Genomic DNA, 5,831 nt, shown 5'->3' with positions numbered 1-5,831 from the left:
CATGGTTGACTTGTCTTTTTGTGAGGTTGCTGAAGCATACGGTTACTGTTTTTACCTGTCTGTTGCAAAGGTGTTTTAAGTGCTTAAATCATAAACTAAAAGGACATTAGGTTTGCTGGACTTTTCTATGGTACATTTTCCATCCAGTCCCTTCTGAAGAGTTCACCACTAAATCAGCTGTTTGGTGTTAATTGCCCTTAACATATTTTATTTAATTCACAGACTGTGATGAAAGGAAGGAGGGGATACTTTTAAGAATAGCATGGAGGCCAGAGATGATTTAGCTGGAGCATGTTTGAGATTAGATTGTTTTCCCCAACTGCATACCAAGCAGTTTTTTTTTACTTGAAGGTTATCTTTGTTTGAATTCACTTTACATTGTCTATTCCTTCTGCAGGCAGCCTGGAAATACTCTAACTTGGAAGTGGCACTGAAAATATAGGTGCTTTTGAATTTTTTCTACTGCATTGAAGTGTATCTTTTAGATCAAGACAGCCCTCTGATGTTTGGGTTCCTTTGTATGCGGTCCCATCTTTCATAGACTCTCTGCAGGTGAGTAGTCACTAGTCAGACCCTGAAACAAAGATCCAAACTCTGGAGTTAAGGAGACCAGCAAAATACAGTGTGGGTTTTTGGGTTTCAAAGTTGGCAATTTAAAGGCATGGACTTTAAAACCCAATGCAATAAGGTTTAGGTTCAGCTTTCATTTCTGATTAAGCTATTTGTTAAGTGCTCCGGAGCAGTAGGGTATGCCAAAACGATTTCTAACGTCCCACCCCAACTTTAAAGCTCAGACTCTCCTGTTTCTCATGTAAAACTGCTTCAATTGATACATGTGTTCAGCTAGTTAATTACCAGTTGCAATCCAATCATGGAGCAGTTGACTACGTGTGGCCAGAATAATTCACTTCCATTCATTGTATATGCTTATTTTATTCCTCTGAATCCTTCAGATTCAAAATCCAGGCCTACACACACACACACACACAAAATCAACCTTCCTAGCACTGGACCAACCCCTTGGTTATTTTTTGTTTAAATTTTCTAATTGTTCAATCCTCCAGGCATTTCAATTCAGAGCCCATGAAAATAGTTCTGGATGCTGTACTTGGGTATGTAACAAGGGGGAGGAAAAAAAAATATTCTTCTCAGGCTTAGTCTTGTAAGGCCATCCATTTTTGAACCATGAGTTTAACTTTAGGCCCACTGAGTCAGCTCGTCCTTCCTGCCAACGAAAGCAACGCTATCCCTGTGTTTAGCCTGCATACCTCTTTTGAAAATCATTTTTAAGAGTCGGATCATTTTTGGAAATGACTTTGATCTTCCCCAGAAATGAGTGCTAGACGGTCTGTCATAAGGAAACATTTTGCCCGTGTGCTTTTATGAACTAGTTTGTCAGAAATTCATTTGACCTATCTTAGCCAAACCATCGCCGACAACATAGAAGAGCTGGAAAAATGAACACTGGGACCTGTCTGAAGATGCAAACAAGACGCTGGCATATCCTCAGAGCTGCAATCAGACAGTGGCAGAACTGCATGACTAGAGCCAAGCAGCCTAAGGTATGTCACAACAAAACTAAATTACCAGCACTGACGCAGATGGTTGACAATACATAAAAAGGTCATTTGCAACCAAATTCGAGTCTGGATAGTCAGCCCTACTTAGGCAACACCCGTGAAACGTGAAAAGTAATCTGAACAGTACAGTTTACTTCCACCATTAACTCACACGAGGAATTTACGATTAAGATGGTAAAGCTGATATCGCTCTTGCTGCCGGCCAAGAAGGGCGAGTCACGACAGCGCTCACCACCTGCTTCCAGGTTCGCGTAGTTCCAGTCAAACACGTGTCCCTGCGCAAATCTGCCCCTACACAGCAGCCGGGATTAGGATTAAAAACCGGTCCTCCCGGGTTCACCAGCCGTACTAACGAAGCCCAGCCCTGTCCACGTACAAATGATCAAGACCTGGTCCCGTGTGACCCGGGGGTCGGCTGGGGCTTGAAGGAGATATAAGTCGGTGCGTCACGGCGGCCGGAGGCAGAGCAGGCCAGGCCGCCCCTGCCCTGAGACACACCTGTCAGGGTAAGCTGCTGATAACTGGCCCGGAGACCGGAGACCGGAGAGGTCAGGCCGCTCAAGTGCGCCCTGGTCCCCAGCATGGGTGCGCTCCTCTGGGGGTGTCGGGTCAGTCAGAGCGGTACACGGCAACCTTCAAATCTGATCATTAAGAGCTCAAATTAAGTACTGGAGCACTCATTTATTTATTATTATTATTATTACCCAACACATTATGTTATCTCATACGTTTTAACCGCGTTGTTTATTGGTAGATCTGTGCTGTATCGGTAAATCGCACCTACATGGCGATTTTGTCTGTTTTCCGGCTGTTTGATTTTCCGCAGCTGTTGCTACACTGTAATAAATAGTTACCCACCCCCCGTGTCCACCTCCACACCCTGACTACACATTCCTCTACCGCCTTCCCCTCTTCACCAGCAGCCCATTTTCCGGTGGGAAAAACACGAGCTCTAATAGACATGATATTTGTATTTTTATTGAAGGGGGGGTTGACGGTCATTCTGCGATGCGCTTTAATAATACAATCAATTCGACTTTCTGCTCGGAGACGGGACAGGAGAGGGAACCGTAGTGATTAAAGCCCAGAACTGCTTTCTTACGCAGGAAATGAGTCACTTCCAGGGCTCAGACACACAGGGCCACTTGTGGACCACTATTTGGCAAGCCCCGGTGGTAGTTAAGTGGGATGTGGCAGAAACTCATCAGAAAGGAATCCACGTAGATGGTTCAAGTGGGAACTCAACCCAGTTGTGAAGGGCATCGGCAGAATGTCACACTGGACACCCCTCCTCCCCTGCTTTGCTTTTAGAATATGACTTAAACAGCGATTGTTGTTTTTTCATTATTAAAGCATAGCAACGGTTTCTCGGAAGTGTGTGATCTTACAGTAGAATCTGGCGTGTTATGGGAAGTTCTGGAATTTTCATAAGTTCTACGTCGCCGTTCAAAATGACTGGCTGACTTCAATGTATCTTGGGAGTTGTCGAGTTTGCTGCGAACTATATATTTTCTCTCTCTCTCTCGCTCTCTTTCTCGCTTTGTGCCTTAAAGGGGCAACACGTTAGTGAGGGTGTGCATTTCTTAAGTGCTTTGTATCTCTCACAAGCCACCCCCCTCGCCATAGCGCTATCTCCCTTTGCTCTCTTCGTCCCTCACTCTCCCCCTCCCCCTTGCAATCTATCCTGTCTTTCATTGTTTTTCTTTCACTCACTTCTCCCTTCACCAGAACTGACTCTAGTTCCTGCACTCTGTAGTGGTCAGGCTATTTAGTTGCCTAAGTAGCAGTACTGGGGAATACACCTGCAAATAAGTAATAGCAACCAACCACAGCAAGAGCACTGTAATGTTAATGAACTGCATCTTGCATCATATTAAGAATAGGGTATATCAGCCACGTTAATGGCTGTGTACAGTCTAATGTGGATATCTGCTCAATATTTTCAGCAAAAACAGTAACCCACCCATCACTTTATTGTTAAATATTTTCCAAGAATAGAAGTCGAAGCCCAATGTCACCCTGGGACCTGGTGTCATTTTCTTCTAAGCTTGTTCATGTCTGCTTCGTTTGTGATTCTGATTTTGGTCTGCAGTGGCTTTGGTGATTGTGACGTACCCCCCAAATCAATTCACTTGGGACCTTAGCCCCAAGAGGTGAAAGGTTAAGGAATCAACACATGGGACATTCCTCTGTATCGAGACACACACACACACACACACTATCCTCTTGTCAAGCCTGGGAATAAGCATGCAAACTTCATTACCATTCTGCAGGGACCCTCGCTCAGGCAAAAGCTAACCGGAGAATGTGAGAGTGTCTATGGGAATGTGGAAATGGAAGGTGGGAGGGTTCCGCTTCCAACTCTAGCCATGAGGAAGAGATCACATGAATCTGACTGAATTGTTGCTTCTTAACTACTGCCAACCACCCAGATAGTTTGTGTATTGATTCTAGTATAGTCTCAATTCAAGGCAGGCAAGATTAACTATCACAGTCGGGAAAGAATAAAATAATACTGCTGACATAAATGCTATATATAGGTCCAAAGCCGTGACAGGTTCACATGTTAAATGCAATGTTTGTTGGCTGTAGAAGCATGACACAAAAAGATCTCAATAAACAAACGAGGGCCCGTATCACTAGATCGTTATAAACACCTTCCGTTTGATTTTTACCGCATAATACAGACTATTTTATACTTGCTAAAAAGGGATGCTCCTTGATTATATGAATAGGTTGTGGATACGAAAACTACAGACAACAGGAAGATGCCTGCTCAGAATAAGCAGAGAGACACTGGTGCAAAAGCAAAACGGGTGGGAGATTGTGCAGCAGTAGACCAACAAAGGCTATAGATGGAGATCACGATGATGAATAGGTTATAGACAGTATTACCATTACTTGTCCTGCTGTGCTAATGACAGTAATATATTAAACCTGCCCCCCTCCCCCACTTTATGAATTTACAATGATAAAAAAAGACTAGAATGGGAAAATAAATCATGTAAGCACTCTAAAAGACAACCCAGACTTGTGTTTATTTGTTTCAGCAACGCCCTTGTACGTAGTCAGCCCACAGTAAGGGGATTCTACTGAGCAAATCGGACTCTCTTATGGCCTGCTTGTGATCTGTAGGCCAGATCCACGACCGAAGCATTTAAGGAGTCATACTTCAGCTTGGGAAGCGCATTCTTATTCAGGGGCCCAAGACAGGCAGGGTCTAACTTCTCTACACACACACACACACACACACACTGCGAATGTTCTGTTAACATTTCAGTCATTGGTTTGAATGTGGCTGGTCAATGGAGAGGGGGCCCACTTTTCCCTGCCTTGATCAGCAGAGATCCTAACGCAGACTCGCACAGCGCCTCCTTGCCTGACACACTATCCAGCCAGCCGAGCAGACGTTGCCATCACACAGCAGTGCCACATACTCTGTCCACTGCAGCCTGGATGTATGGATTACTCACCTAGTGTGACTGCCATGCACATACCGAGATCCCGTCAGCACAGTGTGCGCGCATGCATGGATCTCTAGAGGCTGTCTTCAGTATAGCTGCAACCCCCCCACCCCCTTCCCGTCCGCATCCACACCCCCCTCTCAACCCCTTTTCCAAAATTGTCTTTGTAAACTTGCTCTGTTGTTACAGGCAGTGTTGCCCTTTTAAATTCCCAGCCATTCTTTAGCCCAAACTGTGTTATAGAGTGTAGGTGTCATTTTCTTTCAAATTCCATCTCCCCCTCTCTCCCGTTCCCTTCCTCAATAATGTCTTTTATCATCACCATCTCCTGCACCGCAGTCTACCTTTATCAGCCTGCCTCTGGCTTGGAAACCCCCCACATATTTACACATGTATGCTGGCACATAAGATCCCTCCCTATATGTTTTCCCTCTTTATACAGCCCATCACGTGTATTTGATATGTATTTATGCACATGTATGAGACTGTGGACCTATAGAATGTATAGACAGTATGTAAATGACAGTACTGGATCTGCTTGTGTGTGAGTGAACAATTGCTTGTTTTGTTTCCCGCATTTGCAGAAGGATAGGACACACATACAGCGAGTAACCCAGGGAACTATTTTCAGTCTGTTTGGGAGCAGAGGATCATGTACAACAATTCCTTTGGGGGGCTATAGTGCTAAACATCCCTCCATGCATGTGTTTAAAAAGAATAAAACATGACAATACAGGTTAGATTCATAACAAAACTACTACTACAACGAATAATAATATGCAATTGT

This window comes from Amia ocellicauda, chromosome 20, assembly GCF_036373705.1.
Source record: "Amia ocellicauda isolate fAmiCal2 chromosome 20, fAmiCal2.hap1, whole genome shotgun sequence".
In the NCBI taxonomy this organism is placed as follows: Eukaryota; Metazoa; Chordata; class Actinopteri; order Amiiformes; family Amiidae; genus Amia; species Amia ocellicauda.
The sequence above is the reverse complement of the archived record's forward strand: the minus strand, read 5'-3'. Positions refer to the sequence as shown.